This window comes from Talpa occidentalis, unplaced genomic scaffold (genome assembly GCF_014898055.3).
Source record: "Talpa occidentalis isolate TD23 unplaced genomic scaffold, MPIMG_talOcc4v2.1 talOcc4.8, whole genome shotgun sequence".
Classification (NCBI taxonomy): domain Eukaryota; kingdom Metazoa; phylum Chordata; class Mammalia; order Eulipotyphla; family Talpidae; genus Talpa; species Talpa occidentalis.
The window spans coordinates 74,377,434-74,404,216 of record NW_023605194.1 but is presented as its reverse complement, the minus strand read 5'-3'; the positions used below and the strand labels follow the sequence as shown (position 1 = coordinate 74,404,216).

General features: G+C 52.4%; 1 protein-coding gene and 1 long non-coding RNA gene across 2 annotated transcripts in view; one reads left to right on the top strand and one right to left on the bottom strand.

Annotated features, from left to right (window-relative positions):
• Nucleotides 1–26,783, bottom strand: part of LRRN2 (leucine rich repeat neuronal 2) — a 57,488-nt gene that overhangs the window by 8,702 nt on the left and 22,003 nt on the right. The gene's annotated exons all lie outside the window — the stretch shown is intronic.
• LOC129145072 (uncharacterized) lies at nucleotides 19,826–22,682 on the top strand. Its single transcript, XR_008550116.1, has 3 exons — nucleotides 19,826–19,990; nucleotides 21,346–21,565; nucleotides 21,655–22,682. It is a non-coding gene; the product is annotated as an uncharacterized LOC129145072 (long non-coding RNA).

Here is a 26,783-nt window from a genome sequence, read left to right as displayed (position 1 = left end):
TGAGAACTGCAGCCCATTAATGGGTCAAGAAAACAATTCAAAGTGGGTCGCCATCTGTATTGAAAAGATGAAACAGATGATATCAGGGAGCCTTGCACACCACGACGCTGAGCTCTGCTTTCAGAAGGCTTCCCCGCTGCCTTACACACACACACAAGCACGTGCATGCATGCACAGGGATGATGCAGAATCATGCCCTAGTGCTTGGGTTGCCCCCCCACCCCCTTAGGTGAGTCCCTTCAACTCTACTTGATGCACTGGAAGGGCGACAAAACCCAGTCTCAGAGGAAGGATGGATCTCTGCTTGCTGGCCATGCCATCTGCTTATCCCCTCCTCCCAACAACTCGGTGAGGTTCTTTAGATGAGCAACCTGAACCTCAGTGTAGCTATGGGAGCAGACCCAGGTCCCACAACAGAATGTGGAAGAAGTTTTCTGCCTCTAGATTTGACAAGACCCTCTGACAAGGGAGCCCAGGTGGGCCTCCTCCAGCCCTTTCTATTTCCATGATTCCGGCACCAGAATCTAGCTTCCAAGACAGGGTGGTGAGGGACCAGAGGGGAGCAGGGGAGAAAGCACGAAGGTTCTCTTGCCAGCCCGTGCCCTCCCCTCCTCTCTGAAATGAGGAGTCAGGATTCCAGTAAAACACCTTCCTGGGCCCAGGAGGGAAGGAACTTGTTCCCAGAAAGGAAGCTTTTATTCCTGGGTCTCCTGGCTGGCCCAGGCAGTGGGAGCCAGCGCCACGATGCCTGGAAGGGAGCCTGCCTCGTTATTTCTTCATCAGGAGTGGAGGGCGCCAGGAGGTGGCATGCAATGCCATTTCTGTCTGTGGCTCTGTGCCAACAGAGGCTGCAGGGTGGAGCCGCCTGCCCATTGAGTCCCACGGCTGCCTGCTGCCAGGTTCCTGTGCACCCGTGCCTTCAGCAGCAATACTCCGACCCTCACCCCTCTCTCAGGCTCCTGAGGTGCCCAGAGCCCCTCCATCAAAGGTGGCTGTTTATTGGTCTGTCCGTCTCTCCCTCCAGACAGTGAGGCCCTTGGGGAAGAAACTGGGCTTCAGTGCTAGTTCCTCTGTAGTCTGGCCATGTACAAGCTCAGAAACCATCTGTGAAAGGACAGAAAGAGGTGGGAAGGAAAGGAACATGGGAAAGACAGTGGAGGGGATTAAGTCTGGGCTCTGCCCTTCAGCCTCCCTCCTGGCCTCGTCCCCTCCGCAGGTCGCCCACCTGCCCTGGTCAAGCCCTGGCCTGCACGGCCACTTCAGCCGGCCCTCTCCCGGGGAGAGCACTTCTCTCACTCAGATTTCCGTCTCTGGATTCAACAAGACCCTCTGACGATCCCCACCCTCTGGAGCCTTCTCTTGGGCCTGGAAGTCCCATGCAGAGGCTGTGCCCACTTTTCCCAACTTGTGTGTCTCAGGAATCCCTCCCCATGCCTGAAGTCTCAGTCACACTGCACCTTTCTGAAGTCTTCCCTGACCACGCTCACCCCCGCCCAGAAACAAATCAACTCCTGCTTCCTCCCCAACCTCTAGGACTTGGCATCCCCTGTGCTGCCCTTCCTCCTCAGTCTGTGAACTGCTCTGAGCTCTGCACCCCAGGCCTGAGAGGGGAGCACTAGTGAGCATTCCTCTCCGCGCCCCATGGAGATGAACGGGGAGTCAGATGCGGAGTTTGGGCTTCTCTCTTCACCATGTTGTGGCCCCCAGGGCGCGTCGGGGGTGGAGAGAGGTGCCCAGGGAGGGCTTGTGGCCTGGGTGGCTGAGGAGAAAGGGAGGCAGAGTGAATGGGGAGAGACCAGTTAAAGAGGAGAAAGGCCAAACCTCTTCTAACGGAAAAGGAAAATGAAATCAGAATGAAAATTGATGAGGCGGAGAGAAAAGGAGACTCATTTCATCAGCAGGTTTGCCAGATGAAGCTCAGAGATAAATCACGCTGCGAAAGGAGCCGGGCTCGGAGAGGGCCCCTCCGCCTTCTCCCTCTGTCAGCTGTCTTGGCTGCCTGAGAGATAAATGGCTACAGCTGGGGCCCGGGGTGGTTTTGCTTCTCTCCTAACTGTGGTGAAAATGGCCTGTCAGTCCCGACCACCTCCTCCAGGCCTGCCCGTTGCTGTCCCCTGCTCCAGGAGCCCTCTCCCCTCCTCGAGTTCTCTTCCCCAGTCCTGTGGGCCTCTCCCTCAGCATCCCCGCCTCACTTTTGGGCCAGGCCTCCGGAGGGCATTTCTCAGGTGCTCTGTCCTATTCGGCTTCGCTGAAGCCAGTGGAGGAAGCAGAAGTCAGGGCACAGAACACACGGGAGAGGGCGTAGGACACAGTTGGGTTCTAGTCCTCGCTTGGGACACACTTTGGACTGTGCTTCTCACTTCTCTAGACCTTGGGCTCCTCATATATGAAAGGAGGGGTCAGACCAGACCAGCAGGTCTCCCCCGGTGCCCCCAGACCAGCGCTATTGGTCTGGCAACTTGTTGAGAAAGCAGACTCTGGGGCCCAAGGGACCTCCAGGTCCAGGAACTTGGAGGGTGGGGTCTGGCAGCCATGTTTGAACAAGCCCTCAAAGCAATTCTGATGGATACTCATGTCTGAGACTCCCTGGGCTGGACGAGCTCTGTGGTCCCTGCAGCTGAGATTAGAATCTGGAAAACCAAGGACAGGGCCAGCCAGCAACGCTAAATTAAGGCTGTGTCCATGGAGCACTTCTTAACCTCAGCCTGACAGATAAGACCCTCCCCTTCTCCCGTCCCCAAGAGCTGACCACACACTGAGCATGAGTCTGGGGCTGTATGAGGCCAGGGGGAAGGTTCTGGGGAGGGACCCGCTCCACAAAGTAGGATAAACGCTGCCTCGGGACTGTTTTCCAAGGGCACAGCCTAAAGGAAAGAACATGATTCTGCTTCATGTGGGGAAAAATCAGAGGAAATTTACTAAAAGTCATTGAATTGTACACGGGAAATAGGCAAATTGGACGGCATGCAAATTACACTTCGATAAAGTTGTTTTCAAAGACTCCCCAGGGGACGTGTTGTGGGAACCGCTAGGTCAGCAGATGCACAGATGGTGGAAGAGACGCTACACAGATGGGAACAGCAGGAGCAAAGGTCCTGGGTCCTCTGTACATGAAATGAATTCCAAGAATTGAGAGGTCCCCGGGAGATCCCAAGAGTGGGCGTGATAGGAAGAGGCTGGGGCAGCAAATCAGTCAGAATGGTCTGGAGAAGACGCGCGGACAGGGCACTCCCTGGCAGAGATACTGCTTCGTGGAGGGCAGCTAAGGCAGTCAGTACTTTAGCCGCCAGTAACAATAATCTGCTGGGACTCTGCGCCTTGCAATTTAAATCCTCCCAGATCCCTTGTCTTATGTGATTCCCACACAGCCTTCCCAAGTCATAGGTGCCACTAACCCCATTTTAATGGAAAGGATATTAAATATCTTGCCCTCGATCACAAAGCAAATAAGTAACAGAGCCGGGGCTGGAAGATACACTGTGCTTCCCAGTCTAGGCCTCATTTTGCTAGTGGGATGGCACTGATATTGAAGGTAGAGCTGACTGAGGATGGAGCCCACCTCAGGCAGGGCCCCGACGTGAGTGTGGCACTGAGTGCTTGTGACCACACTCTGATGTACAGTTCCCAGTCTCACCTTCCTGATGTGAAAGGTTATGTATCTTGCCTAAGAACATTCATCTGGGAAAGGTGGAACTGAAACTCGGTTGTGCAAATGTAAGAGCCTGTGCTTTAAACCCCAACGCCAGCCACATCATCCTCCAGTACCACTGCCCAGCATGTCTCAAGTCCAGAATGGAGTGGGGAGGTTTCCAGTTGACTTCTTACTCAAACTCTGTTTGGCTTAAGCCAACCCAAGAGAAAGAAACTGGCTCTTGGCCTACACTGAACAGCCCTTCTTCAAGGGAAGGCCCTTTCCAATCTGGCAGAGGCTCCCTCTTCTCCAAGTTTAGTCATGCCTTCCCAGTCTAACGCACCCCTGGGGGGGCCAGTGTCTCCCATGGCCCCAGAGTCTGGTTGGTAGAAATGCTTCCATTGTGATCAATAGCAGGAATAATTCAGTGACTGTGGCAAGTACAAAGAAGTACAGGTCAAATCAATATTTAGAAGCTTCAAAATTAAACTAATTAATAGCAAGCCTTAATAATTTTTAGTCTGGAAATAAAAAAGACAAAAAGCCCACCTATATTTCATGATCCTACCTTAGTACTCATAATAATCTGGGAAGCATGGAAGACAAAAAGCACTCCTGACCAGGCCCACTTTCTGCTTTGCAGAAGCAGGGAGTACTTTGTCTTTGGGAGCAGAAGATGATGAGGAGGAAATATAAGGATGGAGCCAGGATGCCAGTAGCATGCTGCAGGAGAGGACTGGGTCAGGGGCCGTTATAGGCTGAACTGTGTGTCCCCAGGTGATATATTGCAATCCTAATCCTCAGTATTGGTATTGAGGGCTTTGCTGACACTCTCAAGCTAAAGGTGAAGGTATGCTGAGTAGGTTGGCCCTGGCCCAATGACTGGCATCCTTAGGAGAAGAGGGACATCTGGGTACACAGAGAAAAGGGAAATTTCATGTGATGCAGGAGACAGAGATTGAAGTGCAGCAGTGGCAAGTGGGGGAATGGCCAAGATTGATGGCCAGCAGCAGAAGCCAGGAAGAGGGCAGGAAGGATTCTCCCCTGCAGGTTTCAGAGAGCATGGCTCTGCTGACACCTTGATTTCAAACTTCTAGCCTCTAGAACTGTGAGACAGTAAATTACTGTTGCTTTAAGCCTCCTGGTGTGTATGACTTGGTGATGGTGGCCCTAGGGAATGAGCATATGTCTCCTGGATTCTAGCTCCTGCTCTGCTAGTTCCACATGGTGTCAAGCTTGGCAAGAGGCTTAACCTCTACAAGCCTCCATTTTCTCCTCTGAAAAATGGGGATAGATCTGGTACCACCTGTCTTTTGTACAGAACGTGGCACAGATAAAATGAAAACAAGAACATAAGACATGCAGTATGAGCTGTAAGCGCAGCATGAGCACCAGCTTGGCCCCCTGCTAGCAGACAGAATCTGGGGAGGGACTCAGGAGTCATCTGTCTAACGGCGGGACTATTCTAAAGATCCAACCAGACCACAGGTGTGTGGCATCAATGAGAGAGTGAATCCATGTGAGAATACATTTTTATTGTCATTCTCACTAGGAATTTTATTTGCTGCCCACAAGACTGGTTTTCTCATGGTAAAACGAAAGAGTTGTGCATTCTTTTAAAGGTAAATTTCAGCACAATTTTCTGGGATTATAATAATAATAATAATAATAATAATAATAATAACAATAATAATGCAAATATGAATTAATAGCCCAACTTCCTTTCATTCTTAAACCTCTCTCTGCAGTCCAAGGTCCCAGCACAATTCAGAGGCGCCAGCCAGCACCATGGACAGAGATCAGGCGCGTGGCCGGGGCTTTGCTCTGCTCTGCCCCTAACTGTTGGGTCAGGAGGGGAAGCAGGATGCTTTTCCTCTGTCCTCTTTCACTGCACTGGGCATGAAAGGAACAGGAAACCACACAGGCGGCAAACAAAATCTCTATCGATCATGACATGGCTGGCATCCCAAGTCCAGCTGGCTCCCAGAACTGTTCATCTTAAATAAATGTTCCTAATGATCCACTTGTACTTAATACTGGAGCTGTGTCTCATTAAAGTGTAAAGGAATAGGATGGCTGAGCACAGAGCTGCTGCTGGGGTGCCTGCCAGGGCTCCAGGGGTGAGAGGGTTCTCAGTGGTGGCTCAGGCTTTCCAGGGTAACATGCAGCTGTGGGGGTCCTACTGGGAGGGACCAGCCTTTCTGTCCTGCAACAACCAACATTCTTCCCACATAGGCATCACTGTGGCCCATCAGCATGTATGTGCACCCCCCTCCCATGGAGGGTGACCTCAAGGCCTCACCATGACAACTGCCACCCCCCCCAACCCTGAGATGTACCATCAGGCCCTCAGTCATCCCCACACCCCTGGCAATGCCTGTCTATCAATATCACCAGCCCCAGTGTAAGCATCTCCTCCACCCACTGGCCCAATCCTGGTCATCATAAGTACTGTATGACCCAAAGAAAATCTGTATGGCCTCATCACTGAGACAGGTAAAGAATCTTAAAGAGATATGGGTTCTGCCATTGGGGAATATACAAGATCCCACTGACCCCCTCTAGTGCTAACATGAGAACCAGTAGAGTCACAAGTTTACTGGGGTTGGAGGCCCACCCTAAAAAAGCATGAACATGGGAGTACTGGGACATTCTAATCCATGGCGAGCCCACAGGATAGGGGTGCTGTGATCAAGGGAGCCCCACACCGGGGGGGGGGAAGAGAAATGACAATCCTTTGCCTCCTGTTATCTCTGTGTTTTTCAACTCTGTATCACAGAATCATGTAGGGCGATTTTAAAGTCTACTGATGTCTGCCTCCCCCCCAGACCAGTGACATCCGCCTTGGGGGCAGGATGCTGGCGTGGTAGTAAAACAAAACAAAACCCTCCAGGATTTCTTAGCATATAAATTTTACATCAAAAGAAAAAAAGGCCCCTGAACAAAAATGAACTCCAAAGTCTTTGATATTGAAGTATTTAGGGAGAAGTATACTGATGTCTGCAGTTTACTTTGAAATGCACCAAAAATGCTGTGGATTGATGGATAGATGGAGAAAGATGAGACAGAGCAGGTCTAGCAGCGAGGTTGTGGGTAACGGTTGCTTATTGTAAAATTCCTTCCACATTGTTGTAAGTTTGAATATTTTTACAATTAAATATTAGGGGGGAAATCCCTAGGTGGCTTTAATGAGAAACCAAGACTGAGAACCACTGCATCTGACGGAAAATCCATAACAGGTGTGTTTTTCTTTATGTGCCCTCCTTATGTGAAGAACACACCCCTTTCTCATCAAATCAATTAGACCCAAGTCTCGTTCTTCCTAAGCCTTCAAGTCACGGCTCACATGGGAAGCCTGCATGGCAGCTGCACCTGGTGGAGTGGGGGCTCCACAGACAGTGGGAACACGCGGCCAGGAGACATGAAGTGGGCCCAGCCTCCAGGGCTAGCTTGAGTGTCCAGGAGATGTCAAGGGCCCCTGCAGCCATACCAGTTGGTCAGCTCTACTCTACTCAAGTGCCCCTGAGTCTCCTCTTCCTAAAGCCCTGTTCAGCATTCTTAGCAAAGATTAAACCTTTTCCAAGAAAAACAAGAGGATGTTTTTATAGTCCGGGCCGCTGCTGACTACTGCAGCGTGTGTGTTTGTGTGTGTGCGTGTGTGTGTGCGTGTGTGTGCATGCACGGTGAGGAGGACACCGGGGTACAGTCGACCCCACGCCTCATCTGTATGCTCCTCCATGCCTGCTCGCCCTGTCGGGGGAGTGCCATGGCAACACCGTGCTCTTTAAACACAGGGGCTTGTGCTGCCATCTCAAAGCAGCATTAGGCAATTTAATTAAGGAGCTGGCAGCAGACAAACTTTGTGAGTTAAAGGCATTTTATTAAATCCCATTGTATTATGCAGCTCAGTTCCCCCAGGAACTGCAGAGCTGGGGGAGGACAGAGGAGAATTTGCTGTGGTTTTCTTTTCTCTTCTTTGCTTTTTCTGACCTCCCTTCTGCTCCCTGAAAGCATTCACTGAGCATGGGGGACCCTGACTGTGATTGCCTGCGTCCCCGAGTGTCAGGCCTCGGTATAAGGCCCGCAGACAGCAGCCTGGGAATATAACTGCCAGCACTGATCCTGCGCGGTCACAGAGAGCTGGTGCGCACATCCTCCCGGGCCAGGCCTTCGGCCCCAGCTTCAGGATTCCCAGCAGCCAGCACCAAGTCAGCACCTCCCAGGCATTATCTCCCTGAATCCGCCCACACCCCTGGAGTAGGAACTGCGGCACTCCCATTTTCTGGATAAGGAAATGAGGCTTAACGACTTACACAGTGACTTGCCTAAGATCCTGTAAATAGCATGGAGCAGAGAAGCCGCGGTGCAAACACTACCGGGAAGCTGCGCCACTTCACCCAGCACCGGCTCCACTCGGCACCCAGCTGCGAAGACAACTGCAGAGTGAAGCAGGGGTAGGAGTGTAGAAGCCTGACCATGTAGCCCACCAGCCTAGAATGTATGAGCGTGCCCTGGGAAAGGCCATTCCCAGGCCCCCTAAAACTCCCCGATGCTCAGAGGGCCCCGTCTCTCTTCCAGTCACCCCAGGGACTTTAAGTCAAGTCCTGTCTCCTTGGAGGCCTGGAGGTCAGGAGCAGATGAAATGCTATAAAACAGTGTGCTGGAAGGGAGGACTTCCTGCGCAGGAGCAAGGTTGAATTTACAAAGGCACGACTTGCCAGGAAACCACGTGAGGATTTTTAGGGCCACATGACCCTGAGCTGCACTGCATGGGGCAGGGCTTTGGGACTATCTAGTGGGAGTCTACTCCCGTTCCTGCTCCCAGATAGGGAAAGGGTCTACCTTCCCCTGGGGAGGGCTCCTTTAACTCTTCAACTTTGGGGGTCCCTCCTGTGTAAGCCCAGTATGCCTGCCGAGTAGTTTTAGGGAGGTCCAAGGGGTATAAGAGATGGTGGCTAGAAAATAAAGGTCCAACTCACATGCAGCGTGACTATAAAAAAATTATTAATGAGGGCCTCCCCGGTAGCTCAAGGGGTTAAAACTCAGCACTATGGAGCTATCCGCAGCCACTGCAGCATGAGTTCAACGCCCAGCCAGGGATCTACCCACATGGCGCAGCAGACCTTCCTGACTAGCCCGCTGCTCCCCTCAGCAGTGCATTTCAGTCAGTCTGCCTGTTCTGCTCCCCACTCTGTCTCTGGTGAATCCTCTCACCCCCCATACTTCTGGCCTGTACCCCAGTTCTTGTATGCATAAATAAATCTTTAAAAAATTATTAATGAGTCCTATAAGCAAAAAAAGAATAATGCCACAGTTGTGCACTGGTTATTTTATAATCACTCTTTGAGGCAGATAGCTTTATTAGCCCCATTTTGCAGATGAGGAAATGGAGGCACAAAGAGAAAATTTCACCGACTGCCACTCTAGGAGACACAGCTAGAAGGTGAAGATCACAAAGGCAAGTTCCAGACGCCAAAGCACTTGTTCTCACCTGAGCCTCTGCAGCAGGCAGGTTATAATCACAATCTTACAGAGTTTCCGTGAAAATGAACACAAAGGCATCTCTCAGTGTCTGGAACATGATGTACAATTAACAAATGATTGTGCTGTTGCTGACACTAAAAAGAATAAAATGGGAACACTGGCATATGCCTGACATAGCTAAACTAGGCGTGAAACAATAAGGGCTTATTCTTGGCCAGACACTTGCCACTCAAGATCTCTTTCAACCCCATAACAGCTCTTGATATTATCCCATTGTGCAGATGAGGAAACTGAGGCTAAAAGAAGCCTTTTGCCCAAGGTCATGCCCTAGTAGGGGGCAGGAACTAGTGCCTCTTAACAACCCCATCATGTGCACACATACAAAATGAGATTGCTGTACACAGGCATGTATATTTTATGACAGACTTATAAATATTAATAAGATGTTTGAGATATAATTAATATAGCATTAATTCACAATCACACTATATTTGCAAAGTAAATTTAATACTGGATTTCCACCAAGCTCAAGGGCGCATCATTATTTTCTGACAGGAATAGGTTTTGTGAATTCGGGGTTTCTCCTAGAGGGGCACGTGGAGTCCAGCCATGCACCCCCCAGGAGGCTGGTGTCCTTTCTTTCCAATTTGCCTCCTTCCTGTCCCTACCCTCACCTTGTTCTCCATCCATTACCATCCTCTTCCTGCCTCCACCGGACACAGGCTTCCATCTGGCTCCAGAGTCTCTTCCACCTGGGCCCACGCCCTTGCCCCACACAGCAGAGACTGAGGCACAGCTGTAAGCCACAGCTTCTCCAGGAGGCCCCAATGAGAAGTCACCACAGGAGTGGCCATGTGTGCGGAGTGGGCCAGGCTGGATGGAAGTGGCTGCAGGGGAAGGCAGTAGGGCCAACTAAAGGGACACATGTCCCCCAGGAAAATGCAGTCTTTGAAGGGTTAGGCAGTAAGGGATCTGGTCTGGGTAAAAATCCCACGTTCTGGGGCCTCCCCGGTGGCGCAGTGGTTGAGCTCTGGGTTGCGAAGCTGCCCACAGCCTCTGCAGCGCTGGTTCGATCCCCAGCTGCCCCCCGACCACTGGAGGAGGGTCCCACATGGCGCGCAGACCTCTCCTGCCACCCGCTGCTCCCCTCAGCAGTGTACTTTGGTCCTTCTGCCTGCTCTGCTCCCCGCTCTGGCTCTGGTGAATTCTCTCACCCTCCCGCGCTTCTGACTGGACCCAGTGCTTGTATAAATAAATAAATAAATAAATAAATAAATAAATAAATAAAATAAATCTAAAAAAAAAAAATCCCACGTTCTAATCCCAGCTCCAACACTTATTATGGGACCATCTCCTTAAGCCTCAGTTTCTTCTCATCTGTAAAATGGGGATAAGAATATATGCCTTGAACTTTAATAGTTATTTTCGAATGCTTACAATGTGCCAGATCTGTCACAAGCCTTTCTCTTATTTAATGTATACAACAATCCTGTGAGAGTAGTAGTGTTACATTTCTTTCTTTTTTTTTAAAGATTTATTTTTATTTATACAAGAACTGGGGCACAGGTCAGAGGTACAGGAAAGTGAGAGAATTCACCAGAGACATAGCAGGGAACAGAACAGGCAGACGAACCGAAGACAGTGCTGAGGGGAGCAGCAAGCAAGGCAGGAGAGGTCCGCCACGCCATGTGGTTCCCTCCCACGCCATGTGGGTCCCTCCCTGGCTGGCAGGGAATCGAACTGGTGCTGCAGAAGCTGCGGACAGCCCCACAACATGGTGCTCAACCCGCTGCGCCACTGGGGAGGCCCTACATTTCTAGATAAAGAAATGGAGACTCAGAGAAGTTAAGCAACTTGCCCAAGGTCACACAGCCAATACATATAGAAGCCACACCCAAGCCCAGCACTATGTGATGCTGAAGATCTCATTATTATCAGGACATCAACTGCTAGGCTGTGATGTGTGTGAAAGTGCTTGTAAACAGAAGACTCTGGAACAGCTAAAGGGGTCCTCCCCTGGGCCCTCACATGGCTCTCCTACAGCCAGGCTACTTTTCTTCCGATGAGATAAAAGCAAGTGCTCCAGGAACCCTTTACCCTCCAGGCAAGCATATATGTGCATGTGAATAAGTATGTACACATAAGCTTATGTGTGAGAGCACACATGTGTGCACATGCAGACATCTCCGGGCAGGAGTATATACATGTGATCATGTGTCTGCACGAATGTGAGTCTGTGCATGCACATGTGAATATCTTGTACACCCATGTATCTATGTGCTTGCATGAATTTGTGTGCATGGGCCTGTGTGTGCATCATGTGTGCATGTGTGTGTGTGCTTTGTGGAAGGCAGCAAGCACTGAGGCTCAGTGCCTGGTCAGGTGAACCAGCTTGAAAGGGAGCAGATTTGGAGGCTGTGTTTTGCCAGCACTTGCTTGCTCTCCTGGGCAGAAGGCCTGGGTAGTGCCAGCTCGTTTTCACAGTCATTTTCCCAGGGAATTAACAGGGGGAACATTCGCCTCTGTAATAATGATAAAAATAATAATAATTAACATGGCCATAGTTGATATTTCTCCAGCACCTCTCTCCCCGGATCTCAAAACTGGGCAAACAGCAAATCTGCTGGCTCTACAGCCATACCCCAGGGCCTAGAAGCCTCAGGTATTGCCAGATTTCAGTGTCCTCCAACGGGGAGGCAGGTGCAGATGGACTTACCTGTCACAGGAGATGCCCTTTAAGTCCTACTGGCAGAAGTGGAAACGACCCCACCGCCCCCCCCTCCCCCAACACCCTGCACTCCCATTAGCTCCCCTTAGGTTGTGTGCTCGCTCTGCGGGGAAGCAGCAGAGCAGGAGGGGGCAGTGGTCTCAGCCCAACCTCCAGAAACCCCCTCTGTGCCAGCGGTGCCTCCCCCACAGCCAGTGGTGCCTCCGGGGGCTGCTCCCTGCAGCCTGTGGGGCCACATCCCACTGCTCTGTCCCCACAGAGCACGGCGGATGGTCTGCTCTGGTGCCAGCCAGGAGTCATTACGCACCAAATGCCTAGTTTAAACAAGTGATCAGGCAGCTCTATTAACAGCGTGCGTGCTTCTCACCAGGAAGGGACCAGAGCTTCCAGAGGTGGCCGAGCAAGAGGAGGGGAACCTTGGGGCCCATGGGCTCCTGTCCTCCAAAGCATTTTCCTGTTAATTTAGGGCAATGAGGGGCTCCCAAGGGGCTAAGAGCCAGCGTCCTAAGCTACCCTGCATCTCACCTGACTACCCAGGCAGCCTCCCGAGCATGCCCCCCTGTACATGACCACCTGACAGATGCGCAGGACCCTGTACCACTTAAGCCCACTGACGGGTGGCTTCCGGCTCCTCCCCCCATTCTTAAAGAGAAACCACTAGATCTGTGTTGGACTCTGTTTTCTCCAGAACCAAGCAAAGAACACAGAAGGGGTCGGAGGAGGAGACACAGTGGTGAGCAGCTTGAGAGAAGGCCCACGTAACCTCTCCAGCCGATACATAGCTGGCAGTCTGGGAACACTACAAATGTGTGCAAATACGTGTGTGTGCATGCACATGCAGGCAAGTGTGTGTGCATGTGGGTATGGGTGTGTCTTTCTGGAGAGAAGGTCGTGGTTTGTACCAGTGCCTCTGTGGGTCTATGGTCCCCAATTTCCAGCACTATTCCTTGGTTGGGCTGAGGAGGATGCATGGCTCCTTTCCATAAAGGTAACTTCATCTTTTGGCCCCCAGTGGTGGATTTGGGGGCCTGGATTCCATCTGCTTGAAGACAGGGGTGAGGGCAGTTTGGGGACACAGCTGAAGCAGAACGATGGCAGCCTTTCTCCTGGCAGCGCTTGGCCACCGCAGATTCAGAGGCGGTGATGAAGCACCTTCCCCGTCGCCTCATTTTTCCCATTGTGACAGCTCTGAATCTGCTGTTCCCTGTCACCCCAGCGACAGCCTTCTAATGATGAAGGCAACATCAATGTCATAGAAATTCTTCCAGAACCCCAGGGCCAGACAGGGATCAGATTCAGGCATCTGGGAACCAAAAGCTCCGCACCGCCAAGTGCTAGAACAAAGCCTTTAAAATGTGACAGGCAGGAGTTCAGGCCCCGCGCCTGCTACCCCCCAGCTCCCCAGCTCTGTGGCCTTGGACAGGTAATCTAACCTCTCTGAGTGTCAGTTTCTGTAAATGGGGTGATATCTCACAGGATTATCTTGAGGATTCCATGAGGTCACGCTGACAGAGAGCCTCACAGAGAGACTGGCACACAGGGGGAGCGCTTGCCCAGCAAGCCTGGGCAAGGATGGGGCCATCTCTACCTCCTGCTGTGCCACTGCCACTGCAGAGCAAAGGGGTGGCAGGGGAGGCTGCTTGGTTAAATGCACAGGGCGATCAGAAGCTGCCGCCCTACCCGCTGAGCAGGAGCCCCGCCCTTACTGTACCCGGGGGTCTTCTCCTGGGAGGCTGTCTGACTGTTCTTCCCTCCAGCCCCCTCCCCGGCCACCTGGGCTTTCCATCTGTGTCCTGCCAGCTCCACACCATTGTCGAGAGATGACCAGTGCCCCTCTATCAGAGGGCAGACCCCTTGGCGCTCCAGCAGCGGTGGCTGCCCACCTCCGCAGCCCTGCCAGCCCCCCTGACCTGGCTGTTCTCTTCTGTGCTTCAGGCCTCTGAACTGTTGTCGTGGGCTGTGCCTCCATTCTCCACATGGGGAGTTCTCTGTCCTCCAAATTCCTCAATTGTCATCTCCTTCATGACTCCCCTGTGGCTCCCGTGGAACCCCCAACCCCCCAGTTCATCAGGAGTCATGGAATGGCCGCCCAACTCCATGGCTCAGTTCCTGGGCAGGCCTGCTCCATCCTGGCATCTGCTTCACCTGGTGCAGGGTCTGCATGTCGCCGTGCTCAATAAACATGGGTTGGGATAAAAGAAAGAACAAGTGGGGTGGTGGCCCATGGCCAGCAGCAGGGATACCCTTCACAGAAGGCTTCCTTCCAAGGTGGCAGCCCCCCCTCGGTGGCCGGCCTGGCTCCTACTGGAGCAGGCCCACCCCTGGTCTGGCCTAGGCAGACGGGTGGGGTGTGCTGGTAGGAGGCTGACGCGCTTGATCCCGCCCTGTCTGCTCCAAGCCACAGGGTCGGAGCTTGTCAGTCATCCCAGAGCCCTCCTTACCTACTCAGAGGGAGAGGCCAGGGAGGGGAGGAGACTGGAGTCACAGGAGGCCTGCTCTGGAGGCCAGGGCCTCGGCTTACTTCACAGGTGAGGACACTGTGGCTCAGTGGGGAGCTTCTCTCCCAGAGCTGAGCACGAAGGGGCACAAGCTAAAATTGGAGCCAGGTTGGTCCAGCCGTAGCACGCAAGTTTTCTCTTTACAAGATGCTGCCTCTGCAGAAATCACGACACAGCCCCCAGAGGAGACGGGGTGGGGGAGGCGCGCACGGAGAAAGGGCTGCTGTTTCTCCTTCACTAGCAATGACAATGACAGAGAACGGGTGGAGGATGGCTAGCGTCAGTTGCCAGAGTGGCCCTGGACAGCCTTCCCTGGAAGCCGGGGTCAGGGCTGCGGGTTGCCCACGTGCCCGGGTTTACAAGGCACCTCCGGAGGCAGTGTCCGCACCTGCATTTCCTCAGTCGAAGGGCAGCTTGGCACAGCGCTGTCCTGGGACTCAGTTACAGCCGGGGTCTCCCTCCCTCGCCAGCCGCAATCCCACCAAGTTTGGTTCCTCACACTCCTTGGTCAAAGCCTCAACTCCAAAAGAGTGGCAAGGAAGTGTGAGGAGGGGTTGGGGAAGCCCTCCACGATGAGGAAAGAGGGGGATGCCAGATGCAAGCGAAATGAGGGAGGGGTGGGCCAGGCTGGCTGGCCTGATCCAGTCCATCTCATCACTGGGGAGCCTTTATTTTTCATGAGAAATATATGAGCTGAAAGAATTTGGGGTTTATGATTTCTGGATTTTTTATGGGGGGGGGCTGGATTTTTTATGCTTGTGATTGTTTTTCATTTGTTTTTAATGAATGGCCCTTCCCCAAACTATTCATTACCCCTGAATTTGAGAGGCCCTGGTTTGCCAGCCCTCAGGAGGAGGAGCTGCGGCTGACTGGCAAGCTGGAGGAGCTGGGGAGGACGGAAGGGAAGCTGGGCCAGGGAGGGGGCACCTGCCATGTAATGGGAAGGAAACCGGCTGTGGAGAGGCTGGAATTCAGCAGGGGAGCTGTTTGAGGACGCAGCACCCTGATGCAAAGCCAGAGACGTGAACCAGTGAGCAGCGTTCACAGCCTCCTGCAGGGGCGCCATGAGGGTGGCGGGCTTGACTCCTGCTGGAGGGGCCAGAGGGGAGTGGAGGTGCGTAGGAGCATGGCCCGCAGGGACTGGAAGATTCTGAGCCAGGCAGGAAAGGAGCTAGGAGGCAAAAGAGAAACTGGAAGGTTAAGGGGAAAAGAAGATCTTGAGAAGCTGGTGTGGCAGGGTTAATAGTTTTCTTCCTTTAAGAGAGACTTCATGCCAAGTTGAATAAATAAAATCGTACGCAATTGCAGAAGACGCGCTCCGCAGTGTGTTAGAAACCACCATACTCTTACCGCTGTCAGCCGCCATCAGGGTGACTGATGACTTATCAAAAGCCACTCTGACATTTCCAAATGAGATGTTTTGATAGAGGTGCCATTCAATGGGGCCAAAAAAGCCAGATAGAACCTGAATGTAAATGAGGAACATTTGTCACCTTTGTCTCACCTATTTAAAGTTTCTGTGTCTGACAACAAGACCTTCTCCAGGACTGAGCCAGAGAGGGAGAGAGGGTGGGTACTGGAAGCAGGTGAGAGGGAAGGAGAGCACTCTGAGGACAGGAGGCAGTCAAGGGCAGCAGCGGCCAGGTGACAGTCACCCTGTGGCTCAGCAGAACAGAGCGGCAGCTAGAACAGAGGCAGCCAGATGTGGCAGCCATTGTCATCGGGATGTGCTGAGCGTGTAAACACACACCAGCATTTGCAGGCTTACATGGAAAAGGAATGCAAACTATCTCATGAATACATTTGTCGTGTTGATTACATCTTGAAATAATGTTCTGGATATATTAGGTTAAAAATGATATTAATTCCACCTGTTTCTTTTTATGCTTTTACGGTGGCTCCTGCGATGTGAAAAATCACACACGTTTTGTAGCATACTTCTACTGACAGCGCTAGCACAGACCACAGATCAAAAGACCTTGGTTCAAATTCCACCTCCACCACTTGCTTGAGGCCCCTTGGGTGAATTGGTCGCACTGTCTCAATTTCCTTGTCTTGTTAAATGTAAAAATACAGTAGGATGTTCTCAAGACTTGTTGTGAGGATTAAATAAAGTGATCGTGGAAAGCACCTGGCATGATGCCAGCTACCTGGCTGATCAATAAATACCTCCCACCCCATTCCGGGAGCCAGGGCTGAATGGTCTCCCAGCCTCACTAGTCAGCTGCATGCTGAACTTGCCTGCGCGCCTCCGTGAGCGTCTGGGAAACGCATTCCTTTGTAGACCTCGGTTTTCCCAGCAGCAAAATAAAGAGAATGAGCAGATGACTTCTGAGTCCTCCCCAAAGCTCTAGGACCCCCAAGCTACATCACCTAACCTCTGTGGGCCTGTTTCCTCACCTGCATCCTGGTGGGGGCAAGTGGCAGAGGTGACAGCAGGGCTGGGAGAAGTCCCCTCTTCACCCTAGCCCAGTACCGCCTCTCCAAGGAGCAACCTTCATTTCTGCAGATGCCCCCAACAGGGAGGTATGAGATATTCAGCAGATGGTGAAGGACTGGGGTGAACTATGAGGGGGAAGGGAAAGCTGGGGGCAGCTGTTGGGGGTGACTGCACACCACCTCTCACAGCTGTGTGGGCCTATGCACAAGAAGTTGCAGGAGGCTGGCTCACACAGCAGCAGCGGTTGCCATGCAAATGTCCTGGGTGGGGAGACAAACACACTGGGGTAGCAAGTTCTTTGTGGAAAAGGTAGGGACAGGGGTGAGGCTTCGGGCCTCCCCTTGGGTCAGGCTAAGGGCATGGGAGCTGTGCAGGCAGGGGAGGAACAGTGCAGCTGCAGCTAACACCACAGAGTTTCTACAGGACTAAAACTATTTTGGGATGTGGGCAGGGGCAGATGAGGGGGAAATGCAAAGAAGACAATGTGGGAGGGGAGTAGCCAATTACGCCTTCCCTCAGGGCCCAGTGAGAGAGGCCAGGCAGGACACAGGTGAGCAGTAGCCTATCATGAGACTGCCCTCGCGGTCTGACAGAGCTCAGCTGCTGATGGCGGCCTGTCGAGCTGGAGCCCAATCCAGTGTCCCCGCAGCAAGGCCGAGAGAGGAATCCTTTCCTCTCCTGTTCCCCGGCACTTCCTGTGTCCCCACGTGCTGCTGTGGCCTGGAGGATGCCCGGCTGCAGTGGGGAGAGATGTCCTCTTATGGCCTGTGGCAGGCTGTGTCTCCAAGGGGCACTCAGCTCTCACCTGCTGGTGTGCAAACAGCTCCCCTGCATGGCCTCTGTGCTGTGTGGATGCGCCCCAGCTTCCCACTCCCCAGGTGAGGAGCTGGAGGCTCAGGCACATCAGGTGCCCGGGGGTAGCAGGCCCGGACACAGGCTGCTCCCCACCAGGCCAGGGCCCTCACAGGCCATGCTTCTCCACAGCATGTAAGGAGGTGGGGCGGGCAGCAAGTGGTCCCCCCCCCCATCACAGAGTCAGGGGTGGGGGCTCCAGCTCCCAAGACCCTGGACCCAGACAGAGGGACCAGGTGAAGGAGAGTCAGCCAACTGGGGTCAAGAACTCAGGACTCCTGACTCCAAGCCTGACTCCTCCAGCAGCGACACGCAAGGACCTGGGTGAGCTCAGGATCACTCAGCAGCCCCTGGAGTAAGGTTGGGCCCCTTCCCATCTGTGGCTCAGGATGTAGCCATCATTTGGGGTGGGGAGATCCCACTTGTCTCAGCATGCCAGCACCTAGCATGGGGCCCCCCGACAGCTGCTGTGATGAATGAACTGCTGTGAGAATGAATGAATCAACCAACCTAAGCAGAAATGAGGCGACCAGGGATGGGGGAAGGATGCTAGGGTGGTGGGAGAACATATACGGGTGCTTCGGGGTTAGCAATCTCCTGTTTCTACATCGGGGGCACTGCCAGGCCTTGTGTGGGGCACACAGCAGGAGCAAGAGAGGAAAAGATACTCACAGGGAAACACAATTAGGCAAACAAGACAGCAGGAGAGGCTGTTCCTGCCCTCTGTGACCTTGAGTGAGTCCCTTCCCTCTCTGGGCTGTTCAGTAGGAGTGGGAGGGGCGTTAGACTGTGGTCCAAGGTCACTCCCACACGGACGGTGATGGTAGATGGTCGGTGCCCCAGCTTTCTCCTGTTGCTCACTCCCACATGGCCAGGGCTGGGGTGGGAAGTGGGGAGTGCAAGGCCTGGTCAGGTAGCCCGCCCAAAGGAGGCAGACAGATGCTCTGGAAGCGGGTCCCTGGAGACCACGCAGCTGGAGGTAACTGGCTGTGACAGAGGAGTGAGCCAGTAGTCAATTCTATTCAATAAAACTTTGATTGCCTAGGAGCCTTGTAAACAGGCAGCTCCCCTGTGGGCCCAAGGCACGCTTCTCATCTCCCTCCTGCTGGCAACTGCCCCACCCTGCCCAGCTCCGGCCTTGTGCCAGCCCTCAAACCTCAGCCTCTGGTGCAAGCTGGGCAGCCAAGGGTTAAATGCCCGGTGGCAGGTGAGGGCCCAGGGCCAGGGGGCAGCGGGAGGGGAGGGAGCCAGAATCACTTAGCCCTCATTAGTCCAAATTAAAATCAGAAGTGAGATGACAATTACAATTTGCAGTGGGCTAATTGTTTTCCCTCAGAAGCTGATCGTTTTGCAGATTGGGGAAATTAATTGCTTGAAGTCCCAGGTGGATTGGCTTTGAACCCAGCTGAGTTGAGGCCTTCCTTGCTGGCTCCTTGACTGGTCTTCCATCCCTTCCACCTTGCTTCAGGCTTCTACCCTTGGGACACTCCTACAAGGAGAGACTGAGACCCTAGAGGTCCTGGGTGAGAGACGGGGAGGACACTGGCAAAAAGGCAGGGCTGGGGAGGTGGCTGGTCAGAAGCCGGCATTGCTTTAGCACGCAGGGGTCTCCCTGGTGTGAGCACCTGCCATGTGCCCAGCCGATGGGTGAGCTCTGGGAAGTCTCCTTAGACTTACCAGGAGTTTCCATTTCTACTAAGCATCCAACAACCATCATAACACTCATGCATTCATTCAACAAACACCAAAGGCTTACTGTGTGCTAAGCACCGTGAAGGAGGGTTAGGGACACTGCAGTGGGCAATGCAGGCACAATCACCAATTGTGGCGCTATGTGGTAGGGGGAGGGGAGCAGTGAGAGGCATGGGAAATAGTGGATAATAAGCATGTAAGTCAGTCACCAGAGAGCGACAGGGGCCCTGAAGGAACACGGCATCAAACTGGCCCTCCAGAGAACGTCCACGCCCTCATCCCTGGAACCCGCGGAGTCTTACCTCTCACATGGCAAAAGGGGCAGTGCAGAGGTAACTAGACTTGTGGACCTTAAGATTAGGGAGGGCGTGCCGGATTACCTGAGAGGGACAGATCTAATTACATGGGTCCTCAAAAGCAGAGAATTTTCTCCAACAGCAACAGAAGAGGGGCTCAGGCAGGCTGATACTTGCTGTCCTGTTGTTGGTTCCAACACAGGGTTGAGGAACCCCTCGAGGAGCTGACAGCCACAAACAAACGGGGCCCGTCCCGCAGCCGCTGCGCACAGCACCCAAGCAACACCTGGACCAGCTCAGCAGCCTCCCCAGAGCTCCAGAGTCCAGCCTGGCCTTTGCAACCTGGAGGACAGAAACCAGCCTAGACAGGTCAGACAGATTTCCGGTTACAGCACCGAGATGGCTCATAGATGTGTGGCTATTTGTTAGGGCGACAATAGGGGGCTAGTTTAGGAGAGGGAGAGCTTGGTGCTGCTTGCCTAGGTGCAGGGAAGGCCTCCTGCAGGAGGGAATCTTTGGACAGAGACTTGAACCAGCATTAGCACTGAAGTCTGGAAACCTCAAAGCCCTCAGTGAATCCGGGACTCACTGGATGGTGGGTCACTGCAAGGCTGGGGAAGAGCCAGCATCACGGCTGTGGGCGGGGCTGTGGGCGGGGTTTTCTGATGAGGTACAGCGCAGAGAATCCCAGGAGGTGCCATCACAGGAGCAGACCCAGAGTGGGGTGGCCTGCCTGGGGCAGGGAAGGTGAGAACGCACAGCCTCCTAGCTAAAGAATTGGGGATCAAGAGTACAAACTTCCAGTTATAAAATAAATGTCACCCAGACATACAGCATGGGGGAGGGAGTCAATAAAACTAAATAAAATCGCCTGACTTTAGAATGGCAGCGGTGGGGTGGCCTCATGGCAGCGTGAATGCGCTTAATGCCACTCATCTGTCCAGTTCCTGGGCTACTTTCTCCCCTCTGCTGGCGACCCTAGCTAGCCCCTTCACCCAGGTGTCTTCACCCAGGTGTCTCCCTGCCAGGTGCTGGGCTGCCTTCCCCAGCAGAGCTTGGCTCCCTGCCAGCAGCACACAGCAGGGGGAATTATTCCTCCTCTTTAATTAGTGAGAAAATAGGAGGCTGGGAAAGCGGAAAGACAGAGGTGGATGGCTTCACACCCGTCAAAACAGTGCCTCTGGCCTGAAGAAGGCCTGAGGCAGGGAGCAGGAGAAGCAGGGTAGGACAGAGGCCAGCTCTGACCTTTCTCCCCACCCCAGGGTGTTCTACCTGCCCGTGAACCCTCCTCTCTGCCAGTTCAGCAGGGCACTCAAGTTCTGGGGGCAGCAAGCTGCTGTTCAGGCCCTAAGCAAGAAGCCGGAGCTGTGCCATGGAAGCGCCAAGAAGGACGGGAGTGAAAATGTGTGCCCTTAGTCTCATTATCTGTGTGATGTGTGGCAAGTTAATTGCTCTGGGCCTCAGTTTTCTCTTCCGTACAATTAGAGTAATCATACCTGCTTTGCAGGGTGGTAGTCGTAAAGATTAGAAATGTCAAAATGTGCCCCACGTGGAGTAGGTACTGGATAAATGGTAGCTCTTTCTGCTCTGAGCACTGAACCTCTCATCCAGAATCCCAGCGCCCCCTAAACCTATGTTTATCAAGTCTGTGTTCCCACAAATCACCTAGAGTGCTTGTTAACATGCAAATACCCAGCCCACACAGCCGATCCCTGATTCTGCAGGTCTGGGGTGGAGCCCAGGAACCTGCCATGGAACTAGCGCTCTGGCAGGGGATTCTGATGGGAGCAGTGGGCAGCGAGTGCCACCTGGCCAGAATCTGTCTCCTGGGAAGAGCCGGCCTTGCAGTCCTGTCCCTGCGCCATTTCAGTAGCTGCTCCACAGATGGAAGCTGTAACCAGGAAGCAGGGCCCTCAGCCCGCCTTCTGTCTCCACCTGAGCAAGGTGAGTTGGTGCTCAGCCTCCTGGGAGGCTGTTGAGCCCCAGAAGGTCAGAACTGGCCAGAGGGTCATTTTCACTTCCTTTCTTTTCAGTGGAAGGAAAGAAGACCAGACCAGGGAAGTGACTAGAGCAAGGGCACCCTGGAACTCAAGGCTGCTACTGACTGATCTGCGAGATAAAGTTCAGACAATGACTAATCCCAGGGGTATTTACTCCAGGAGTTGGCTCCCCTGACCCCAGTTTGGGAAGCCCTAAGGGGAGCCCCAGGCTGGGGCCTTCCTTGATCTCTTAGCAGCCCATCTGATTGTGTGACATAAAACTGAAGTCTCTAAAGCCCTGTGGTGTCCCAGCTCTGGTTTCATCCAGTTTATGGTCTGCATTTGATGGGGTTCCTTCTTTCCTCCTGGCTTTCTCTCTCTATACACACACCCCAGCACTGATTCCATGCCTGTTCTCTGCCAGGCTCTGGGCATCTAATCTACCATCCATCTATATGTGTGTCTATCCACAACATGCACGCACACACACACACTGGATGAACAAGACCCAGTTCCTTGTCCTTGCAAGCTCTCAGTCTAGTAGGGTAGACAGAAAGACAAGGGTCTGACATGGCTCAGGGCTGTGCCAGCAGGGGGGTAAGAGGAGACTCGGTGGGCCCCAAGGTGCCACATCCTCCTCTGTTGCTCTTGCTGCCCCTGGCTCTCTGGGTCTGCCAATAGTTATGTAGTGATTTAGGTATAAAAAGGCATTATGAAAACATTAGAACATATAGAAAAACATGGAGAAAATGGAAGCAATTTCCTCTCCCACCCATTGCTACCATTGTTAACATTTTGGCACCTGCCGGTTCTGACATCTTGGGGTGTTGAATATCCTTAGTATCTCTCTTTCTCCTGGGGTTTCACATCATCTTTCTTGTTCTGGTGGAGCGCACCCTCAAGTCAATTTTGAAAAAGCTAACTTAGCCGAAAATCTGTGTGTTTAAAAATGTCTCTATTGTGGACCTCCCTGGTGGCACAAGGGGTTAAGATGCAACCTATGAAGCAATCTGCAGCCACTGCAGCACGAGTTTGATCCCCGGCCAGGGAGCTACCCACATGGCGCAGCAGACCTCTCCTGACTCTCCTGCTGCTCCCCTCAGCAGTGTATTTCAGTTGATCCGCCTGTTCTGTTTCCCACTCTGTCTCTGGTGAATCCTGTCACACCAACACCTCTGGCCTGTACCCCAGTTCCTGTGTGCATAAATAAATAAATTTAAAAATGTCTCTATTGGAAATATAACTTCAGATTGAAAATAAATTTCCCTCATAAGTTTGAAGACCTTTCCCACTATTTCCTTGCTTTCAGGGTTCTGCTGCTCTCCTAAAGCCTGTCTTTTTCTTTCTAGATACTTGTAGAGTCTTCCCTGTATCCCTGACATTTTGAAATTTCAAAGTGGTGTATCTTTGTGAAAGTCTTTTTTCACAAATTGTTGGACACCCAGTGGGTTATGCAATCCTGGGAAGTTAATTATTTTCATTTCAGGAAATGGAATATATTTTCAATTTCTAAGATCTCATCTGTGCTTTCTGCATTTCCTTAAAAAGTGAAAATCACCTTCGTGTCCATTAGTTGATAAATGGATAAATACATTGTGAAACAGCCGTATAATATAACACTAATCAGTCAAAAGGAAGGAAGCATTAAAACCTGGACAATGAGGATGAATCATGACAAATGCTCAGTGAAAGGCCAGCCACAAAGGCCACCGATTGTCTATGTCACTCACACAATGTCCCACACAGGGAAATCTCCAGGCAGAAAGTAGATTAGTGGTTGCCGTGGGGGTTGGGGCGTGAGAGGAAAGAATGGGTAATGGCTGCTTGTGGGCTTTTTCTAGAATTAGATAGTGGTGGCACAACTTTTTGCATGCATTAAAACCCACTAAATTGTACACTTTAAAAGAGTTAATTTCATGGTACGTGAATTATACCTCCATTTTTTAAAGTGGCCCCTTGTTCTTGTTCTGTGGGGATAACCCCCCTGCCTCTTTGTGAGGCTGTTAATTGAGGCAGTGGAAGCTGCACGCTTTCTTTGCTCCCTGCATAGCATGTTTCCTTCGAGTTGTTTTCTGTTTATCTTGATAGATGCTTTTTAATACGAGATGCTTTCCTTGAGAGTGTGTAGCCCGTGGCAGAGGCTCACATTTACAAGCGAGGGATCTGCATGTTGCCCAGGAGCCCTGTGTGCATGGGCAGAGCTGTCAACTGTGGGGGACTCACCATGAAGGGGCTGGGGGTCCCCAGTGTCACCATGTGCCCAGCCAGCAGCATCCCCAGAGCCCACAGAGGGAGAAGGGCAAGGGGCTTCCCCTGCTGGTTTGAAACTTTCAGCAAATGCCCACTTTTTAGAGTATCGCCTCGTCTCCACACACTCTTGGGCCCATGTCACCAAGCGGGTGCTTGTTGGGTCTCCTCAGGATGCTGTTGGGGGAAAACAGGGATAGTTCTGTGGTGAAATGAGGAGTCACTCTGGGGTATCACTCTCCCACTCTGGACTCTGAGCCCTGCAGTGGGCCTGTGGCAGGGGTGCTCCCACTTCTTAGGGACTCCTCAGTATCTCCATAAAGTGACTCCATAAAGTGCAGGGAAGTATGGCTGAGCCATGGAGTGAGGATGACTAGGGAGGGTAAAGCCTCTCCTTGGCTTTGGGGGGTCCGTGGGTCTCTATCAAGCCCAGTCAGGGCGTTTCTCCTCCACAATTGTATTGACACCATCGACTCGCTCTGGCCTCCTCGCCCTGGCTTGTCAGCTGGAGGCTGTTTCAGTCCTCTGCTCTAGTTTAGCGTGGTTTGGGGAGGTAGCAGAGAGAAACACAGACCCGTTCAGCCTCTCGTGTTTAACCCGAGTCCCTCCTTATTACCGGTCATTGGAAAAGCAGCATTCTTGGGTTTATCATAAAGTGGTTTATTCTCTACAGCCCCCTACCCCCTCCCAAAAAAAAGAGCACACGTTGCTAACTTGTAAGAGCTGGGGGGACGATTCAGGGAAATTCCCTGGAGAGCCAAGGAGATGGCGCTGCCCTCCCTGGTCATCCTCACTCCATGGCTCAGCCATACTTCCCTGCACTTCATGGGGGAAATTATGTGGTATCTCTCCGTGGACTCATCAAGGGCTATGATGTATTGCTTGAGAATGTCAAGGGTCCCGTGTACCTCTGTTGCTATGGTAACTAGTTCCCTGGTGACAGGCTTAGCAACCTCCCTAAGGTGCACCTTAGATTCTGATTTGGTGATAGACAGAGACGTCCCGGGAGAGAGGGCCACGCTCACCCCAAGGACCAGTCATGTCCTCTCTTCCTGAGCACCCAGCACTGGGTCTGGGGAGCATTTCAGCTCAGAGGATAAGGAAGGAGCCTAGGGGGCCCAGCAGGATCTGGAGTCATTCAAGTGCTCCTCAAACTGCTTCCAAACTCAACCCCCAAGGACTTCTGCCTCAGGGTCCCCCAAGAAAGAGAGGGCTGGCTGGGCCTCCCCGGTGGCGCAGCGGTTGAGCGCTGGGTTGCGAAGCTGCCCGTGGCCTCTGCGGCGCCGGTTCGATCCCCGGCTGCTCCCCGGCCACCAGAGGAGGGTCCCACATGGCGCGCAGACCTCTCCTGCCGCCCGCTGCTCCCCTCAGCAGTGTACTTCGGTCCTTCTGCCTGCTCTGCTCCCCGCTCTGGCTCTGGTGAATTCTCTCACCCTCCCGTGCTTCTGACTGTACCCAGTGCATGTATAAACAAAAACAAGCAAATAAAATAAATAAATAAATAAATAAAAAAAACATGCCTCTATAAAAAAAAAAAAAAAAATAAAAGATTTAAAAAAAAAAAAAAAAAAAAAAAGAGAGGGCTGGCTTAGAGTACTTCCAGCAGTGGTCAAAGCTCAGAATCTGCTTCAGAGCAGAGTGTGTGTGTGTGTGTGGGGGGGGAAGATACAGAGTCAAAAGTCATTTTTGTTTGGCTTTGAAATGCACTAGTATTTTTTTCCCTGGTAGATTTACTATGCAAATGAGTTAATACATGTTAAGTGCTTAGAACAGCCTGGCTTAGGGTAAGTGCTCTGTAAGTGTTTGCTATTATTATTATTATTATAAAAACTGTACTTAACTTGGGCCTGCGTGAAAACAAATTTGCATTCCCTGTCTCTCTGCAACTCCCTCAACTCAGAAATGGACGAGATAGAGACCCAGAGATTGAGAATCCCTGGATCTTAGACGACTCTGCACAATAGGGACTAAAGCACTATCCGAATGTTTTGCTTGGTGCACCCTTTGGCTAGACTGCTGAGCTCCCGCCCTGCTGCCCTCCTCCTTGACACCCTTTCAAGAATCAATCAGATGACATCTGAAAGCTATTTGTGAGTCCCCCTTTCCAGGCTGTCCTCAGGGCTGCCCTCCCTGGTCCAGCTGTATGTGTGTGCAGAGAGGGTAAACCCCACTCACTTCCTCCCTGCAATGAACCTATTGCTCCAGCATATTCTGGGTCTTGAAATGGCCTGAGCTGGCCCCTAGCTCAGCTGGTCGCTGGGCTCTTTCCACCTTTCCAGCTGCGTGACCCCCAGTTCTCCCTCCTACCCCTAGGGCTCCTTCCCAGCAGCTCCTTCTCTTCCTTTCACAAAAAGTGTCTCCATCTGTCCTTGCCTTTTCTGTCATTGTCACCGTCATCTCCCTTTCTCTTCTTCTCCTAGGCTGGGAGCCCCTTAAGGCCAAATCTTGCCCTTCTTTATAGTCTGAGCACCTAACCTGGGGCCTGGCAACCAGATTATGTTCAATGTTTTTTTGTTTTTTTTTCTTTTTGGAATGGTAGAGCCCTCTTTCTATAGTGCCCTGTTTCTGTGCCAGCCTGTGTCCTCTGCCTGCCCCCTCCTGCACCCTCTCCAAGCCTCTTGGGCTGCTCCCGCCTCTGCCCGGCTGGGTGTGAGGAGGTGGTGTTTCCCATCGCCGGGAAAGCCCTTCCGACCTCACTGCAGGGAAAGGCTTAAGTAGGTTGCGCAGCTCAGCATGTCAGGACTGCTACCTGCTGATGAGAAGCAGGCTTGTTCCGTGCAATTTCCATCTCATTTGTCTTTTCATTTGTAGCTTAAATTGGCCAATTTTATCTGGAATGTGCTTGGACTCTGGCAATCCACACAAAACAGATGAGTGTCCCCAGGAGCTGCGTCAGAGAGAGACGGGCAGGGAGCAGACCCAAGCCGGGTCCCAAG